General features: G+C 36.6%; 1 protein-coding gene across 6 annotated transcripts in view; it reads right to left on the bottom strand.

The window, feature by feature from the left end:
- LOC105489979 (potassium calcium-activated channel subfamily M regulatory beta subunit 2) overlaps positions 1-21,158 on the bottom strand; it is a 415,168-nt gene that overhangs the window by 245,677 nt on the left and 148,333 nt on the right. The window lies entirely within an intron of this gene.

Raw genomic sequence — 21,158 nt, 5'->3', positions numbered from 1 at the left:
CTCCAGCCTGGGCAACAAGAGGGAAATCCCATCTCAAAAAAAAAAAAAAAAAAAAAATTACTGGCAAAGGTGATCAATCCTCTGAGTTCTGTTCATTGGAGGAGAAAGGTCCTTGGACTCCAGGGGTCCTTCTTCCACTCTCTGTTTCCCAACACTTCCCAGGCCTTAAGTCAGCCTGGGATAATCCATTTCTGTTGGAAAATTTATTAGGGATTATCTAGTAAAAATGAATAAATGAAAATACCTTAAAAAGATTTTCCCTAGGAAATTGGAAAATATAGTATAAAAACTGAAGAAGTTAAGAGCCATTTAATGACAAAAGAGGAATAGATCAATAGACCCATCGAGCAGAATAGAGTTCGTATCACGTCCTCTTCCCCAATTACTATGTTCACACAGTAAATGTGGCATTTTGAATCAGTAAAGGAAAAAGAGACTATTTTATTACATATATTTAGAGAAAAATAAAAGTATACTCCTCCTTGGTATCCAAAAGGTGGTTTTAATCCACATTTTAGTCCAGGTGGATTAAAAAATGTAAACATAAAAAACAATATTGTACTAGAAAAAGTATAGGAGAATAGTTTTATAATCTTGACATCAAACCCAGAAACCACAAGAGAAAAGATTGGCATTTTGGGCCGGGCCCAGTGGTTCATGCCTATAATCCCAGCTTTGGGAGGATGAGGTCGGTGGATCACGAGGTCAGGAGTTAGACCAGCCTGACCAACACGGTGAAACCCCGTCTCTACTAAAAACACAAAAATTAGCCAGGCATGGTGGCGTGTTCCCGTAAGCCCAGCTACTCAGGAGGCTGAGGCAGGAGAATCGCTTGAACCCTGGAGGCGGAGGTTGCAGTGAGCCGAGATCGTGCCACTGCACTCCAGCCTGGCAACAGAGTGAGATTCTGTCTCAAAAAAAAAAAAAAAAAAAAAAAGTGCCCTCTCCTGCCCTCCTTCTATTCTTCTGAAAAAAAAAAAATATATATATATATATACACACACACACACACACACATATATATATGTGAGAGACTGTCTTCAAAAAGTAAATTTTAAAGACACAAGATTTATTTTATGCTAAAATATAATGTTGACTGAAAGAGCTCATCTTTAGACTTCCTGACATGCTGGATTTGTTACCACAATTACTTGTTTCTTTTTTTTTTTTCCTGTCCAGTGGCATATCACAAAATTTCTTTTTAATTTGGCTCTCTGCTGGTGTTTGCAGCTGGAAATTATTTCCACCTCCTGCTTAGGCCAAGGGAAAGTCAAAGATGGAAGGAATCTTAGAATTCATCTAGTCAAATCCTCCATCCTGAACTTGAATTTCCTCCACAAAATCCCCTCTTGACACATCCATGGGCTTATCGCAGTTGCCCCAGCCTGTGTAAACGAGGCAAAGAGCAAGGGACAGGGTAGAGAAACAGCAAAAGGGGAGCAGTGGCTGTTTCTGCACCTTACAATCTCACTAAGTTTTCTATACCACTCTACTATACAGAAAAAATCCTCAATTAAAGATTGTTTTATCAAAGGCCTTACCTTCTGTTCTACCACACACACTAACTAATAAACTTACATGGCAGTGTGCGAACATTAATGAGAATGAATCATTCCCAAATTATCAGCTCACATTATCATATAAATGATCACTTTTATTTTCTCTCCCAATAGTGCTATAATCTCTAATAAAGCAGTTTATACATGTTTTAAGTGAGACTACTGTGCCCTAGAAAACCAGCATTATATTGCTTTATTAATAAAAATGCAAAACTACTCAGGCAGCTTTTATCAGATGCCTAAGTCTCTGGATTAAGCCCAAGTCAGCCCACCTTACATCTGGAAGAAAGCAAGTCAGACTGAAACCTGAACACAGTGTTACAGGAAGTATCCCAGGCTTGGTATGTTCAAATACCCAGATAAGATCGCTGATGATGGAATCTGTTTCTGGCCCCTGTCTCTCTCCCCTTCCCAACCCTAAAAATTTCTTTTATTAGAATTTGGGGTTCTAGTAGCAAAAATAAGTGGAAAACAATGATCCTACCTTTGATGCATTGTGGCCATGTTATGGACCATGAAAAAGAAGTTCTCTAGTCTAGTGAAAGGGATGATTAATATAATAACTTGGACTTACATGAAGCCGATTGGCTCTGTAGGAACACAAAAGAAATGACCCTGAGGGGATAAAACAGACCTTCATAAATGTCATCATGCGTCATGTGGGACAAAAGAGCCACTGAAATTCGCGTTTGTACAAATGTATTATGATGATGCTGTTTTCAACAAGTTTTGCCAAAGTCTGAAAACCACAAGCGTTTCTAGAGTTGCTATTTGCCGGGAGAATAATCTGCTTTCTGTTTGCAGAAATCTAAGTGAAGGAAAGAGGATCCTGTCCAGAGAGTTTTAATTTGACCCAAAACCTTAATCAGATGACTTTTCTGTAGATCCTTCTCTTAGTCTATCAAGAAGAGCGCTGCTACTAAAGCCAAAAATACTGGCAGATAAAGTCCTTCTTAGAAGAAAGAACATTGTAGATAGCTGCACACAAATACAATATGTAAACAATGGCTATGCCTCAGATGCTTTCTGTTTGTTTTTTGAGGGTGATGGAGGGAGCTTATTGCAATCTTTTGGCAGTGAAAAAAAATAGCAGGTGTGATAATCAACTCACCTTTCTATCAAGAGTGAATTTAAATGGCTGCCACTTACATGATATTAATATAGTAGAAATTTGACTACTTAATCCAAAACAAAAATAATAAGGATGACTTTTCATACAAACTTTTTCTTTTGGAGAGGGAGGGAAGGAGGGAAAGAGCACCTGTGGGAGACTGGGCAGGATCTCTCCTATAAAGTCAGAACAACTATTGCCTGTGGCTAAGTACCCAGCACTGTCTCTCACTAAGCCTCCCTAATTTGTCTTAGTCTGTACATGTAAGAATCCTCTAATACACCAACCTTGGATCAGTTTCTCATTCTCATTCAGGGTTTTTTAAGGTGAGCAGCAAGCTGCTTTGCAGCCACTAAACTTGTGTGTGGGCTGGGATGTAAAAGCCATACCCAGATACATAAGCCATCCCTTTCATCATCTTTTTAAAGCAGACGTGTTAGTTCTGCCAGTTAGGACAACCCCTTGGCTAGCTGCCTTTTGTCTTCTGTACATCTCCTTTGCCAGCACCCTTGGAGAAGTTAGACATTACAAAACATGACAAAAATAACACAATTTCTGGTTAAATAAATGATTTAACCCAAGTTTTCCTAACAGGGAAGATAGCTTAGTGTGGAGCTTCACAGACCTCCGGTTAATTCTTCCACCTGCTACTGCATCACTTTCAGGCCATGAGAACAGGTAATTATACTGTGGAGTGCAGTGAACAGCCTGCTATTGGAACTCAAAGAAAGGAACCATTAACTCTGGTCAGTTCCTTCCTTTCTGACCTAGTGTTTCTGAGTACATTTATGTGCATTATCTCATTTGTTCTTCAAAACATCTCTGTGAAGAGAATAAGGTATTATTCCCACTTTTAGGAATAAAAATTTCTGTGCCTCAGAGAAGTTAAGTAACTTGCCAGGATTACACAGCTAGTAGATTTTAGCTGTGAAAAGGAAATTTTTATGCTGCTTTTATATTCTGTCTTCTTGAGGACATCATGGTAAAAGATCCAATCAGTGAGAAACAGTTATTGTTTTTATATTTTGTAACTCAGTCATATTTGAAATAAATAGCTTAAAGTTCTTAACTATTTACAACTATAGAATATCACCTCCAATTACTGAATTAAAGGTTTCTGATGAATTCCCAGCCAAAAAGAGATAGAAACTTGCCATTATTAAGTTCCCTTTTTATATTTGTATAACTTAATTTTGATTTAAATAAGAAAATAAGATTTAACCAATGACTAGTATAATCTAATGTAATTGCTCCTGTTACTGTGTGGAATGCAAATGACAAATGGATCATACTTTAAACAGTCAATTACCCTATAAGTATATTAGCAATTTTTATAGTAACTTTTTTATTTCTGAAACATACATTTTAATATGTATTAACAACTCTAGGTTGCCATTTCATCCCTCAAGTGAATAATGTATACTTTACGACTGTTCACTTGAAGTCCTAAGACATAGATTATATTGAACTCAAAGCACATTCTCTTTCCTCTTATAACCAAGTGAACTTCTAGAAGATTATTCCATTTTTAAAGAGAACCAATATCATTAGATTCTTATTTTATGCCAGAAGTTTTACATATACCATGCCTTTCCTTCTTCAATTTTACTATTTTTTTTTTTTTTTTTTGAGACTGAGTCTGGCTCTGTCGCCGAGGCTGGAGTGCAGTGGCCGGATCTCAGCTCACTGCAAGCTCCGCCTCCCGGGTTTACGCCATTCTCCTGCCTCAGCCTCCGGAGTAGCTGGGACCACAGGCGCCCGCCACCTCGCCCAGCTAGTTTTTTGTATTTTTTAGTAGAGACGGGGTTTCACCGTGTTAGCCAGGATGGTCTCGATCTCCTGACCTTGTGATCTGCCCGTCTCGGCCTCCCAAAGTGCTGGGATTACAGGCTTGAGCCACCACGCCCGGCTCAATTTTACTATTGAGGAACTGATTCTCAGAAAAGTTAAATAATTTGCTCATGGTCACTCAATAGTTTAGCAGTAAAAATAATATTCAATCCAAGGTCTTTTTTTCTGCATTGTGCTGATTCATAGTGACATTATTATTTTTTTCTTATAAATGGGCATATAAACAAAATAATATGCAAAGTCTTCCTATTTATGGAAGGCCTAAGAAAGATACAGACAATGGGTATAGAAAAATAATTATTCTGGAGGGAAAGCTCAATGTAAATTAACTTTTAAAGAAAATTAGTGATAGATGTGGGAAGAGGTCAATCAAAAAAGTGACCTATTGAATGATTTGCCCTGTATTTGTAAAACTAGACAACCCATTATCTTGCAGTTACATGACATGTCTTAAGGAAATAAATTAAAATATTTGTTATGCTCCCTATCTGATTTTTTTTCCTTGTTTTTTATACTTTAAGTTCTGGGATTCATGTGCAGAACGTGCAGGCTTGTTACATAGGTATACAGGTGCCATGGTGGTTTGCTGTACCTATCAACCTGTCACCTACATTAGGTATTTCTCCTAAGGCTATCCCTCCCCTAGTCCCCCACCCACGACAAGTCCTGGTGTGTGATGTTCCCCTCCCTGTGTCCATGTGTTCTCATTGTTCAACTCCCACTTATGAGAGAGAACACATGGTGTTTGGTTTTCTGTTCCTGTGTTAGTTTGCCAAGAATGATGATTTCCAGCTTCATCCATGTCCCTGCAAAGGACTTGAACTCATCGTTTTTTTATGGCTACATAGTATTCACTGGTGTATATGTGTCACCTTTTCTTTATCCAGTCTATCGTTGATGGGCATTTGGGTTGCTAGCAAGTCTTTGCTATTGTGACAGTGCTGCAATAAACATATATGAGCATGTGTCTTAATATTGGAATGATTTATAATCCTTTGGGTATATACCCAGTAATGGAGTTGCAGAGTCAAATGGTATTTCTGGTTCTAGATCCTTGAGGAACTGCCACACTGTCTTCCACAATGGTTGAACTAATATACACTCCCACCAACAGTGTAAAAGCATTCCTATTTCTCCACATCCTCTCCAGCATCTGTTTCCTGACTTTTTAATGATTGCCAGTCTAACTGGCTTGAGATGGTATCTCATTGTGGTTTTGATTTGCATTTCTCTAATGATCAGTGATGATGAGCTTTTTTGTCATATGTTTGTTGGCCGCATAAATGTCTTATTTTGAGAAGTGTCTGTTCATATTCTTTGCCCATTTTTTGATGGGGTTGTTCTTTTTTCTTGCAAATTTGTTTAAGCTCCTTGTAGATTCTTGACATTACCCTTTGTCAGATGGATAGATTGCAAAAATTTTCTCCTATTATTTAGGTTGCCTGTTCACTCTGATGATAGTTTCTTTTGCTGGGCAGAAGCTCTTTAGCTTAATTAGATCCCATTTGTCAATTTTGGCTTTTGTTGCCATTGCTTTTGGTGTTTTAGTCACGAAGTCTGCCTATGCTTACATCCTGAATGATATTGCCTAGATTTTCTTCTAGGGTTTTTATGGTTTTAAGTCTTATGTTTAAGTCTTTAATCCATCTTGAGTTAATTTTTGTATAAGGTGTAAGGAAGGGGTCCAGTTTCAGTTTTCTGCATATGGCTAGCCAGTTTTCCCAATAACATTTATTAAATAGGGAATCTTTTCCCCATTGCTTGTTTTTATCAGGTTTATCAAAGACCAGATGGTTGTAGATGTGTGGTGTTATTTCTGAGGCCTGTGTTCTGTTCCAATGGTCTATATCTCTGTTTTGGTACCAGTACCATGCTGTTTTGGTTACTGTAGCCTTGTGGTATAGTTTGAAGTCAGGTAATGTGATGCCTCCAGCTTTGTTCTTTTTGCTTAGGATTGTCTTGGCTATGCGGGCTCTTTTTAGGTTCCATATGAACTTTAAAGTAGTTTTTTCTAATTCTGCGAAGAAAGTCAATGGTAGCTTTATGGGGATAGCCTTGAATCTATAAATTCCTTTGGACAGTATGGCCATTTTAACTATATTGATTCTTCCTATCCATGAGCATGGAATGTTTTTCTATTTGTTTGTATCCTGTCTTATTTCCTTAAACAGTGGTTTGTAGTTCTCCTTGAAGAGGTCCTTCATATCCCTTGTAAGTTGGATTCCTAAGTATTTTATTCTCTTTGTAGCAATTGTGAATGGGAGTTCACTCATGATTTGGCTCCTTGTTTTTCTATTATTGGTGTATAGAAATGCTTGTGATTTTTGCACATTGATTTTGTCTCCTGAGACTTTGCTGAAGTTGCTTATCAGCTTAAGCAGATTTTGGGCTGAGGTGATGGCGTTTTCTAAATACATAATCATATCACCTTCAAACAGAGACAATTTGACTTCCTCTCTTCGTATTTGAATACCTTTTATTTATTTCTCTTGCCTGATTGTCCTGGCCAGAACTTCCAATACTATGTCGAATAGGAGTGGTGGGAGAGGGCATCCTTGTCTTGTGCCAGTTTTCAAAGGTAATGCTTCCAGCTTTTGCCCATTCAGTATGATATTGGCTGTGGGTTTTTCATAAATAGCTCTTATTATTTTGATACATTCTATCAGTACCTAGTTTATTGAGTTTTTAGCATGAAGAAGTGTTGAATTTTATTGAAGGCCTTTTCTGCATCCATTGAGATAATCATGTGGTTTCTGTCGTTGGTTCTGGTGATGTAATGGATTATGTTTATTGATTTGCATATGTTGAACCAGCCTTGCATCCCGGGGATGCAAGCCAACTTGATTGTGGTGGACAAGCTTTCTGATGTGCTTCTGGATTCAGTTTGCCAGCATTTTAATGAGGATTTTCGCATCATTGTTCATCAGGCCTGATACTGGCCTGAAATTTTCATTTTTTTCTGTTGTGTCTCTGCCAGGTTTTGGTATCAGGATGATGCTGGTCTTCTAAAATGAGTTAGGGAGGAGTCCCTCTTTTTCTATTTTTTGGAATAGTTTCAGAACAAACGGTACCAGATTCTCTTTTACCTCTGATGGAATTTGGCTGTGAATTCATCTGGTCCTGGGTTTTTTTTGGTTGGTAGGCTATTAATTATGGCCTCAATTTCAGAACTTGTTATTGGTATAATCAGAGATTCGACTTCTTCCTGGTTTAGTCTTGGGAGGGTGTATGTGTCCAGTTTATCCATTTGTTCTAGATTTTCTAGTTTATTTGCATAGAGGTATTTGTAGTATTCTCTGATGGTAGTTTGTATTTCTGTGATATAGGTGGTGATATCCCCTTTATCATTTTTTATTGTGTCCATTTGATTCTTCTCTCTTTTCTTCTTCATTAGCCTGGAGAGTGGTCTATGTATTTTGTTAAATCTTTTCAGAAAACCAACTCTTGGAGTCTTTGATTTTTTGAAGGGTTTTTCATGTTTCTATCTCCTTCAGTTCTGCTCTGATCTTAGTTATTTCTTGTCTTGTCTTCTATTAGCTTTTGAATTTGTTTGCTCTTGATTTTCTAGTTCTTTTAATTATGATCTTAGGGACTTGATTTGAGATCTTTCCTGCTTTCTCCTGTGGGCATTTAGTGCTATAAATTTCCCTCTAAACACTGCTTTGGCTGTGTTCCAGAGATTCTTGTACACTGTGTCTTTGTTCTCATCAGTTTCAAAGAACTTACTTATTATTATATTATTTTTAAGTCAGAAAATTGTCCCAGTTTTAGAGGTTATATTTTCAGTCCTGCTACCTTTCCTACATCACTCTAAGCTTACACAAAATCAGATAAGGGGATGGCTGGTAACATGGCTGAATAGGAACAGCTCTGGTCTGCAACTTCTAGTGAAATCAGTGCAGAAAGTGGGTGATTTCTGCGTTTGCAACTGAGGTACTTAGCTCATCTCATTGAGACTGGTTAGATAGTGGGTGTAGCCCATGGAGGGCAAGCAGAAGCAAGGTGGGGCATTGCCTCACCCAGGAAGCACAATGGATTGGGGAACTCCCTCCCCTAGCCAAGGGAAGCCATGAGGGACTGTGCTATGAGGAACCATGCACTTGGCCCAGATACTGTGCTTTTCCAATGGTCTTTGCAACCCAACATCAAAGACCAAAGGTAGATAAATCCATGAAGATGAGGAAAAACCAGCTCAACAATTCTGAAAATTCCAAAAACCAGAACATCTCTTCTCCTCCAAAGGATCACAACTCCTCACCAGCAAGGGAACAAAACTGGACAGAGAATGAGTTTAATGAATTGACAGAAGTAGGCTTCAGAAGGTGGGTAATAACAAACTCCTCTAAGCTAAAGGAGCATGTTCTAACCCAATGCAAGGAAGCTAAGAACCTTGAAAAAAGGTTAGATGAATTGCTAACTAGAATAACCAGTTTAGAGAAGAACATAAATGACCTGATGGAGCTGAAAAACACAGTACAAGAACTTCATGAAGCATACACAAGTATCAACAGCCAAATTGGTCAAGTGGAAGAAAGGATATAAGAGATTGAAGATCAACTTGATGAAGTAAAGCATGAAGACAAGACTAGAGAAAAAAGAACGAAAAGGAATGAACAAAGTCTCCAAGAAATATGGCACTATGTGAAAAGATCAAACCTCCGTTTGATTGGTGTACGTGAAAATGATGGGGAGAATGGAACCAAGTTGGAAAACATTTTTCAGGGTATAATCCAGGAGAACTTCCCCAACCTAGCAAGACAGGCCAACATTCAAATTCAGGAAATACAGAGAACACCACAAAGGTACTCCTTGAGAAGAGCAACCCCAAGACATGTAATTGTCAAATTCACCAAGGTTGAAATGAAGGAGAAAATGTTAAGGACAGACAGAGAGAAAGGTCGGGTTACCCACCAAGGGAAGCCCATCACACTAACAACAGATCTCTCTGCAGAAACCCTACAAGCCAGAAGAGAGTGGGGGCCAATATTCAACACTCTTAAAGAAAAGAATTTTCAACCCAGAATTTCATATCCAGCCAAACTAAGCTTCATACATGAAGAAGAAATAAAGTAGTTTACAGACAAGCAAATGCTGAGAGATTTTGTCACCACCAGGCCTGCCTTACAAAAGTTCCTGAAGGAAGCCCTAAATATGGAAAGGAAAAACTGGTACCAGCCACTGCAAAAACATACCAAAGTATAAAGACCATCAACACTATGAAGAAACTGCATCAACTAATAGGCAAAATAACCAGCTAGCATCATAATGACAGGATCAAATTCACACATGACAATATTAACCTCAAATGTAAACAGGCTAAATGCCCCAATTACAAGACACAGACTGGCAAATAGGATAAAGAGTCAAGACCCATCAGTTTGCTGTATTCAGGAGACCAATCTAACATGCAAAGACACACAAAGGCTCAAAATAAAGAGATGGAGGAATATTTACTAAGCAAATGGAAAGCAAAAGGAAGCAGGGTTTGCAATCCTAGTCTCTCATAAAACAAACTTTAAACTAACAAAGATCAAAAAAGACAAAGAAGGGCATTACATAAAGGTAAAAACATCAATGTAACAAGAAGAGCTAACTATCCTAAATATATATGCACCCAATACAGGAGCAAACAGATACATAAACCAAGTTCTTAGAGACCTGCAAAGAGACTTAGACTCCCACACAATAATAATGGGAGACTTTAACACCCCACTGTCAATATTAGACAGATCAACGAGACAGAAAATTAACAAGGATATTCAGGACTTGAACTCAGCTATGGACCAAGCAGACCTAATAGACATGAACAGAACTCTCCACCTCAAATCAACAGAATATATGTTCTTCTAAGCACCGCATCACACTTATTCTTAATTGGAAGTAAAACACTCCTCAGCAAATGCAAAAGAACAGAAATCATAACAAACAGTCTCTAAGACCACAGTGCAATAAAATTAGAACTCCGGATTAAGAAACTCACTGAAAACCACAGAACTGCATGGAAACTGAACAACCTGCTCCTGAATGACTACTGGGTAAATAACGAAATATTCAGAATGGCAGAATTTAAAATTCAAAAAATAAATTCTTACACTTGTACAGTAATTTACAGAGTGGGAAACAAATAGACACATGCACATGTATATTTATTGTGGCACTGTTTACAATAGCAAACACTTGGAACCAACCCAAAGGCCCATCAATGATAGGCTGGATAAAGAAAATGTGGCATATATATACCATGGAATACTATGCAGCCATAAAAAGGAATGACTTCATGTCCTTTGCAGGGACATGGATGGGCTGGAAACCATCATTCTCAGCAAACTAACACAGGAAGAGAAAACCAAACACTGCATGTGCTCACTCATAATTGGGAGTTGAACAATGAGAACACATGGACACAGGGAGGGGAACATCACACACCAGGGCCTGTCGGGGGGTTGGGGGGGAGGGGAGGGAGAGCATTATTAGATCAAATACCTAATGCATGTGGGGCTTAAAACCTCGATGACAGGTTGATAGGTGCAGCAAACCACCATGGCACATGTGTACCTATGTAACAAACCTGCATGTTCTGCACATGTATCCCAGAACTTAAAATAAATAAATAAATAAATAAATAAATAAATAAAACAGAAAAAAATATATATCCATAAGGAAAAGGCAGATCCACAGAATTTGCCTTACTTACAAATATTCCTTCTATTTTATTTATTTATTTACCATATATTTATGTAACACATTATTAGATCTTGATCAAAAGGGGAAATGTGAAAGCTGTCAGTTTCAAAACAGTCATTTGTGTTAAAACAGCAACAACAACAACAACAACAAAACACTCTTGACCAATAGAGCCAGGGAAAGCCATGATGCCTGATAAATAAAAAAAAAAAATCACAAAAGGTTCTGCTACACATACATATACATATATAGAGCAACTAAAAAGTAGAAAGAATACAATTGTAATAAATTAGAGATTGTATAAATACAGATAGTAATTCGGTGTTGTAAAAGTTTACAGTTAATTTGTGGAAGAAAACAGAAACGTCTGTGACATTGTGGAAACAGTACAAAATGTTTACATCAGAATACGGCTAACCTTGCTTTCTTGGGAAAAACCACTTTAAGTCTGAAACATAGTTTCCCAATCCCAAAGTGATGAACATATAATAGCTATTTCAAAGCATTGTTGAATGGTTACATCCTATGAGGCAAAACAGATAAAACTTTGGTGTAAATTGTAAAGTAAGATAGCATATATTTGTGGTCAAAGCTCCTTTTCTTCTTACCAGAGTTCATTAATGATATTACCTTTTACCCCCATTTTTGTGAGAATAAAAATTGCTGCATTTCGTATTTCTCTTGGCAGTCATTTCTTTGCCAGGTTTTTGCTCTTTTAGCTAGTGCCTTCTGCTCCTTTTTCACTTGTTCTTCGTTCCAGAATCAAGAGTTTATGTTTTTTCCTCTCCACAATAGCTAGTGACAATTATGTGAAAAGAACTGAGGACTAAAAGTCTTTGTTATACTGAGTTATTAACAAAGGAAACATTTACCAAGAGAAAAAAAAAAGGCATCATTACTATTGGTCACTGTCAAGAAGGGACTGGAAATATTTTAATTATAATGACCTTCTATTGCAGTTGGGTTCATTTTGATGAGATAAGTTTCTAGTCTTTCTTTAAATATTTTCACATTTTGTCTAATGACTTCCTAATTTCTCAGACTAAATTTAAAAAATTGTGGGGGACTTTTTTTATTGCAGGGCGTTGTGAGTGATTTTAAAAATGTATAAAACATAGTCCTCCTTGAGAGGGTTATGGTTTGTCTCCCAGCATAATTAAAAATACATGAAAACTAGGAAACCATTTTCAATGGGTGAGAGACGGAAGTTTCAAGATAGTGATGATTTGTAAGACACTACAAATAAATTGGGGAGTATTGAAAACAAACTACTTCATTCTGAAGATTAAAATAAATAATATGCACAGGAGAAAGGGCCAATGCATACCAGATTAGATGTCATTACTAACAAAAGAAAAGAAAAACAGACATGGCTACATTCCAAATAATCTTGCTCCGTGCCAGGAGTAGAGAAATAATATTACAATGAATACTACAGGAGTTATGTTTCAAGATAATAACACAGTTTTAAAATTTCATCTTCAGCCCCTTCTTGATATAAATCAGGAAAAAAAAAAGGCATGCAATAAACAGATATAAGGTAAAGGAGGCATAGATGCAGAAGCTATTGCTGGAAGCAGTTATGCATTATCCCTTGAAAATCACTGAATTTTGAGATAGAAGGGCAGACTTTTTAACTCTTTCAGAAGGGTGAAGACAATTAACTTAGTTATCCTAAATATTTACATTTATATAATTCTTTACAGTTTACAAAGTGGTTTTGCATAAGTTACCCCTTGAAATTAAAGAGTGCAGATGGTGTTCAACACATCAGGTTGTGAGGAAAACATGTTTTTCTGCTCAGAATGTTTAAATCCTGAGGCAGTCTGGCAGTTGTAAACAACTGACTACAGTACTGTGGAGGCTCCAGGAGGGAACCAACCAAGGATGTAAAAGTAATTTATGGAGGAAGCTGTAGGTGACATATATTATTTTGTTTCTTCTACATCCTTTCTTTTGGAAATTGCCTATTTCTCTTACCATGATTTGGATGAGGCTATCCATCAAAGGGTAGTGCGCCCCTCTACACCATAGATGTGGTTACATGAACCAAAGTGGTAAATTAGAATGTGCTATGTTTCTAACCATTGTGATTAGCCACCATGATCGTGTGGGGCCAATCAGATTTAAGCAGGGTCATGCCACTTGAAGTCCTCTTTTAAGGTAATTATTTGGATGTTTGAAGAGAGAGCCTCTCTGTCCTACTGAGGGCAAAGTCTGTGTAGCTCTGAAGCTTCTGGTGGCTATCTATTCCTAATACATGGGGGAAAACTTCTGGAAAATGTAGCCAACCCAAAAGAAAAAGAGCCGAGAAATAAAGAGAGAACACTTTTGAGCAGCTATGCTAAGCCAGTCAACGCCTGATATTTTTACTTATGTAAGCCAGTATAATTAATATTTGGTGGGATGTATTTGAAATGTGTTTCTGTCAGTTATATCCAAAACGGTTCTGAATAATACAGAGACTCAGTTCTTTTGAACCAAGGTCCTAGTTCAGTCTATGTATCCATCTATCTATCTATCTATCTGTCTATCTATCTATCTATCTATCTATCTATCTATCTATCTATCTATCATCTTAAAAATTTCTCTACGCATTCCAGGTAGGATAAATGCATTTATTAGTTCAATAAGTATTCATTGAGTGTCTTCTAAGCACTGGAAAAGTGCTGGTTATGATATATTTCTCTCCCTTTTCTTTTATCATTCCTCTCAAGAGCTATGAAGTACTGTGACTGTTAAACTGATTGACTCTCCCCATGATTATAGCATGAATGTCATCAGAAGGTTTTGTGCTCTTTCCAAGTGGAATTCCTTCCTCTGACATTGTGAGTGTTCAAGATATCACTGGCATTTATGAATGTGTTTTCTGGAGGGATCCAGATTTTGTCTGTTGTTTCAAAAAGGGAAACAGGAAGGTATCATGAAAGAAACACAGCAGGAACATACATCCAAGCTGGTGTAGTTACACTCACAGTGGTGTAGTGGCTGGCCCTGTTTCAACAATTAGTCAACAGCCTTTAGAATCTGAGACATTTATGAACTTGCTTTGACTCAGATAAAAAGGAGAAAGGGAAACTACTTTTTCTTTCTGTCTTTGATTACATATCTTCTTATCTGTGTCTGAGTATATATTATAAACCAAGTCTAACAGCAGTGTCATGTGGAAATTAGACTTTCCATATGTTAATTTTCTAGATAACTAAAAACTACCTCTTTAAGTGAAAACATTGTTTTATAACATTAAAATATTTGAAAGGGATCTTAAATCACACATTTTTGTGTTTTCTTAAGCAAAATGTGATAATAATAATGTAGTTACCTAAATGGAATCCATGTGGTGGGCCCTGTGTTAGTCAATTACATTCAACATTTCATTTAGACCTAGTACTGTGAGGAAGAGACGGACTCTTTATTTAAGGGAGTAGTAAACTGAGAATCATGGTTAAGTAACTTAGCCAAGATCACAAAACCACAGGGTGGTAGAGCTGGGATTTGAACTCAGATAGGTCTGACTCCACAGCTGCTATTTTTAACAGTGTCATCATTAAGAACATAAAGTGTGTGTTTTGCAAATATTAAATGATGCTCTCTCTGGCTACAAATAGTCTAAACTATTTGTCCTGGTGCAAATGTCCTGGCACATGCTGCTCTTTAAGTTATGTCTGTCTTTGATAATTTTCTCTATATTTTTTCTTTATTGTTAGAATGCTAGCTGTAACTCTTTGCTATTATAAGCAGGCCTGACTATAGCAAAATGTGTCCTCCATTTCAGCTGATTGCTTCTTATCTGCTTTAAGGCTAAATAAGTTTGCTAGTGATTTCAGGTTCCCTGTGTAGCCATGCAGAGGGAATAATGATGATAATAATATAGTGATCATTTATTGAATACCTTCTCTAAGCCACTAGTTGTATTACATACGTGTCTACTTAATCTCCACTTTTAGACATTTCTATTTGTTACTCAGGACTTCCCCCTCAACTATTTTCTACATTGCAGGTAATTTTCAAACAGATATTGGCTGATAAATGATACCATGCTTAAGTGAGCTATTTGGACACACACTCTCACACACTCTCACACATGTGTACTCTCATCTACATGTACACTCAGAAACTTACATTACTTCCATTGATCTTTCTACTTCTGGTCAGATACTGGCAAGGATAAAGATCAGAATGAGAAAACCTAGAATAGTGATATGCAAAGTACACCTTCAATAGAGTCTCAATATGCTTGTTTGGAAATAATCTAACTACTCTCATTAAGTACCAGAAGGTTTGAAGACATCTTATTAATCTGTGTAATTATTCATCATAATGCATCCTCAGTACCTAGAGCTACAAAAGATAGGAAGTTTTTCTTTAAATGAATGCTTCTCAATTATACCAACATCAATGTGTTTTGCTGTAATATTTCCTGGGGAACCATTAGGTGGTTAATTCATACAATATGAATGCACATTGTTAAGCATACTAATATTTGGTAACTTTTGCAAAGCGCGCATTGTGAATGTATCCTTAGTAAAATGAATTTTTACTGAAATGCCCCCACTTGAGTAACATTCATATGGAGTTTTCTGTATTTGTACACATTTATCTAAATTTAAAGTAAGGGATAGATTTTTTTATGTTTGCTTGATTTAAAAAATTAAATTAATATGCTATTCCTCTCTGACATTGGGTTCAAAACAAAAAAGAAAGGAACAGTGGTTTTCTTGAAGAAGACAGGATGTAATGTCTAGATAGACTGATATTTCTTTTGATTTGGTTTTGGAGAAAGCTTTTGAATGGCTTGTGTGTCATAGTATTTATGAGTTTTCTCTGAGCTAACATTGCCAAGTAGGAGTGTGTATGTGTGTGTGCACACATGCGTGTGCACATGTGCAAGTGTGCGTGTGTGTTTGTGTGATACAGCCAGATACTGCCACTCAAGTGCTGAGACCATTGAACTTTACAGATGTGATTCAATTTGTATTTAGACCTACCTCTAAAAGTATCTAATAGAAAATTAATACCTTTAGTAAACTGCACATTCTAAACGTGGTTTTATCCTGTTTTTTAATAGGCCAGAAAAAAGTTGGACTAAAATTATACCTTGAGAAAGTTATAGACTACCATAGACCTTAGCAGATCAGCCTTGATCATTTTCATCTGAAAGACTTCATGTATTATTACCTAGATGTTTTAGAAGAAATGCATATAAGAGAAGAAAAGACCTTAGAGGACATCTGGTTCAACCATCTTTGGGTGCTTCAGTTTATTCTCATGATATTCCCCTTGCCAGTAAGAACCTGCCAGTAAGATTCGAAGAGATAAGTTACTGTCATTTAGTTTGTCTACCTTCAATATTCATGGAACTTCGGACATATTTCTGAATTTTTTATATTTAGGTTTTACTCTTTGTTACCTTGTTTCTGGGTTCTAGATTTCATTAATAATTATAATCAGTGTTATTAAATATTGTAGTGTTTCTAAAAATCCAGCTCTTCTTCCTGGTATGAGATTTATATTGTGAGGATGTGATTGATCAGCATCCTGATTTTCAGCAGGATACTATGTGAGAAAAGCCAGAGGAGATGCTGAAGATTTAAGTTTGGAGCTATAAATGCATTGGTAGAGAATTTGAAAGTGGTTTTATCAATGATAGCTGTGTGTACCTGACCGTGTCTTCTGGGGGTAATTTAATCACATAGTTAGACCTGCTCTAAAGAATGACACTCTTAGAAAAACAAACTCATGTGACACAACACTTTCTTTGTATCAATCTTCATGTCTAGAGGTATATATTAATTCTTGGCAAAAGGATGAGTTTGTGGCTGTTGCCATGGCCTTCATCCATGCTTTAATTGATTTTCCTTGGACACTTTTTTCTATTCTCTCACATAATTCTGCTGTGCGTCATCATTTTCCACTCTAGACAGTGTAATGTCATTTCAGAAGAAGAGGAATCCCAAAATGTAAACTTAGAAGTCCAATACTGAAGCAAGAACTGTAAGTCCCAAATGCTGGTGGCTGCTCATGTGACTTTGGGTTCATTATGCCTTTCCACCTTTTTTAATGGAATGGTACTTTTCTGTTGGAGATAGTTCAAATGATACAGAACAGCAGAAAGTAGGATGTGGTCTCTTCTGTTCTAGCTCTTCATCTCATTCTATAGCTGTAACTACTGTTAATCACTTGGCATGTAGTGTTCCAGATCGTTCACTATATCCATACAGATGGATATATACTTTATTAATAAAAAGTTAATTTTGCTACTTATTATATTTTTGTATTTTGATCTTTATACTAAGAAATTTACTAAAATATTCTTCCAAATGAATTTAATTTCTTATACTTTAATATTTTTATTTCCTTTAAAGTATTCTAGAATATAGATGTGTCATAAGTTGTTTTACCAAATAGCTGTTAGGTTGCCTCCAAAATTTTAAATATTACAAATAATACAGCAATGAGGAAAGTTGCACATAATATCTTTGCACACATGAAAAAGTATTTCTGAGGAATAAATGGCTAAAACTCTCATTGCTGAGGTAATAATTTTGCTTCTTAAATTTTTTGATAGATTCGGATGAATTACCCTCCCAAACATTTGTATTGACTTATACTCCATCAAGTTTATGAGAGGTGGGCAAGTTTTTAAAACTGAGCTCTAATTTTCTTGTGCAGAAATGGGAATAAATTACCTTTTTTCTCAAGATTAATATGAGGATTAGATAAGGCAATGCATGCACATCACCTAGCACTGTGCCTCACCAGAAGTGGGTGTTTGATAAATCTCTAATCCCATCCATTTACTTTCTAACTACTCTACTCTATACAAAGCAACAACATGCAATTGTTAGGTAGGTCTGATTTTTCCTCTCAATTTTTCCAGTCAGATTAAATGTCCCGTTCTCAGTACTATGATATTCAGACCTACATCGGTACTGTATTTCTTGTCTCAGTCACAGTTTGTTTTAGTCACTATTGTTATATATTAATCATTGTCCTTCTATGACGTATGGTACCCACCGTAATCAGAATCTCAATTTTTTTTGAGATGGAGTCTTGCTCTGTCACCCAGGCTGGAGTGCAGTGACACGACCTCAGCTCACTGCAACCTCTGCCTCCCGGGTTCAAGCGATTCTCCTGCCTCAGCCTCTTGAGTGGCTGGGATGACAGGCACATGCCACCACACCTGGCTAATTTTTGTATTTTTAGTAGAGATGGGGTTTCACCATGTTTGTCAAACTGGTCTTGAACTCCTGACCTCGTGATCCGCCTGCCTTGGCCTCCCAAAGTGCTGGGATTACAGGCGTGAGCCACCACACCCGGCCAGAATCTCAATGTTTTAAAAGTACTTTGCAGATGTCTTCTCAGTTTTCTTGTTGTGGCTTTTCATTTCTATGTTTTGGGGATTTTAAGACATGGATTTCTATTTTGAATGATTCAACATTAAAGAGTCTACTTTGATTCCCTTCCCAGAATCCTCTCTCTGGGGCTTCTCAATCTCTTTCCCTTTATTATGCAGTCTTGGCCCAGCTGTGCCAAACATAGTGGTCACATTTGTCATCCCCTCAGCTAACAACAGACCCTCCACTTCCCAGGACCTACTTCATAGAAGTCAGTGAGTGATTGCAATAACCAAAACATATTTTTTTTTATCAGTATAAGATCAGTTGTGTTAGAGCTAAGCAATCTGTCAAAAAGGTCACATTCATTAATCAAGATAACACAGCTAATTATAGAAAGGTAGGCACAGAACCCAGCACTGAGGGTTCCAGGTCTATATATATAGCATTGCTTTATATACAATGTTACTAGAAACTGTATTTGTACAGGAACTGTCACTAATTGTAAGTACAGTAAGTCCTGATTATAATATTTTAGATTTTATTTTATGTAAACCAAAGTGGATAACTGAATTTTAAGTAAACCCAATTAATATTGTGTTATGAGAAAGTTCTAGAAAATGGCTCAGATTGCTCTAATTCCCTGTGTGAATCTTGCCATGTCTTTCATCATGTCTTGGCTGGTCTGGTGTCCTGTAATGGTGACAGTTTTGTTTTTCCTTTTGTTAGTCTCACTTTGTCACTCTTCCTTCACCTTGCACATACACTATAGTTGCTGCATACCAGATTATAGCTAAAAGGCTGCTGTATTTCTTTCCCTTCTGAGTTTTGTCATAAAGTATGTTTTGAATCTCCTGATACAGGGAATTTTGCAAAAGGTAAAAAATTGTGAAGTGAGCATTTCCAACTATGCTAACATTGGAATCTAATGTAGCACTATTACAGAATGATGGGATTTTAGAGTTGGAAGGACCTTATAAATTATCTCATCTGATCCTTCCCTACATTTAACCATGAGGAGATTTAGGCCTGAAAAGGTCAGTCTTTTGCTGAGAGTCATAGAGCCATTTAGTTTCAGAACCAAGACCAGAACTCGGCTGTCCTAACTCTAGTCTAGTTGCACAACTCCATACAGGTTTCATGTAAAAGCAAGTACACAAAATGGCCTATTTCTCAGCATTGTTTTGTTTTTATTAATAGCAAAGGGGATCATGTGCTACTTACAGTAATCTCTAAAAATTTTATAATAATCCTTGCATTATCCTGTTAAACTGTTGCTGTAGCTCTGTGCTTAATAGATTGAAATCTATTATTCATAATGCCATCTTGTTCCTGTTCAAATAACATTATCTTTATGACTAAAATTTTATGAAACCATACTTGATTTCTTAGCAGAGTGAGATGATACGTCATTAGAGAAAAGAGTTTTCATTTGTGAATACAATTCAATAGATATTTTTCAAACAACACTCTGAGTGTGGCATTATCATTGGCACTTTTTTGGATGCAGAGGCAACATATGGCATGCCTTTTAGCCTCAGATAACTGATACTCTGCTCTGTGCTTCTGAGTGTCCAGAAACATCTGAAGCAAAACAGTGCTGTGCCTAAGAAGATGGTATAGTGTGGTAATCAGGTCACCCTGGGTTTGCATCTTGGTTCTGTTGTTTAGCAGCTGTGTTATCTTGGGCAAGCAACTGTAGTCAAGCCTTAGTGTCCACATTTGGGGACAAAAATGCACTAACTTCATATAGTTAATTCAAAAATTCTGATAAAAAACGAGACAGAAATCATTTAGCACATCCCTGACACGTAGCGCTCAAAATTGTTAGCCAATGTTTAAATTCTTTATTACCTTATGTCAGTGAACTCTCTATCTTCAAAGCACAGTGTAGAGCAAAGTCAATTATCTCGCTACATTTAGGAGAAGAAAACTTTGGCTTTAGATAGATTTCATTGATTGACTGACTACTGGTTGATTGATTTAGTTGTGCTTGTGTGGTTCAGTGGAGAATATTTGCCCATACAACAATCTCAAGTTTGGAAAAAGAATTCTAAGGATAAAGTTGGGAATAGCAATTGCTTCAGTGGGGTGATATATTTAATTTAATTGTGCAGTATTTGTTTTCATGAGAAATACTCTCCAGATAGAAGTCTCTCTCCCTTAGATTGTCAGTTTTTATTAGTCACCTCAGGTTCTCAGACAAAGGCCTCCTGATTGGATGTCAATTACTTGGGTTCTCACCCTTTCTTATCTCTAACTCACTCTGTTGTTGCTAATAAATTAGCCTCTCAGAGGAAACATTTGAACCAAACGGTACAAAGTATCTTGGAAAACTTGAAGTATTCTGTTTGGTGATCTAAAATAATCAAATGAAATGACTAATTACTTGCCAATTTTTTTCTTGTAGTTCTTAATTTTTTATATATATGTATATAAAGTAATTTATATATATTAGTAATTTATATACTCATTTTCCCTGTTTAATAAAAGGGATATGTATAATATATATAATAAATATATTGCATACACATAAAGGAATATATAAATATACATATATTGTTTTAATATATATTTTATATATATTATATATAATTTTTGTTAAACAGGAAAAAC

Source organism: Macaca nemestrina, chromosome 2, assembly GCF_043159975.1.
Source record: "Macaca nemestrina isolate mMacNem1 chromosome 2, mMacNem.hap1, whole genome shotgun sequence".
Classification (NCBI taxonomy): Eukaryota; Metazoa; Chordata; class Mammalia; order Primates; family Cercopithecidae; genus Macaca; species Macaca nemestrina.
This window is presented reverse-complemented; position numbering and strand designations above follow the sequence as displayed.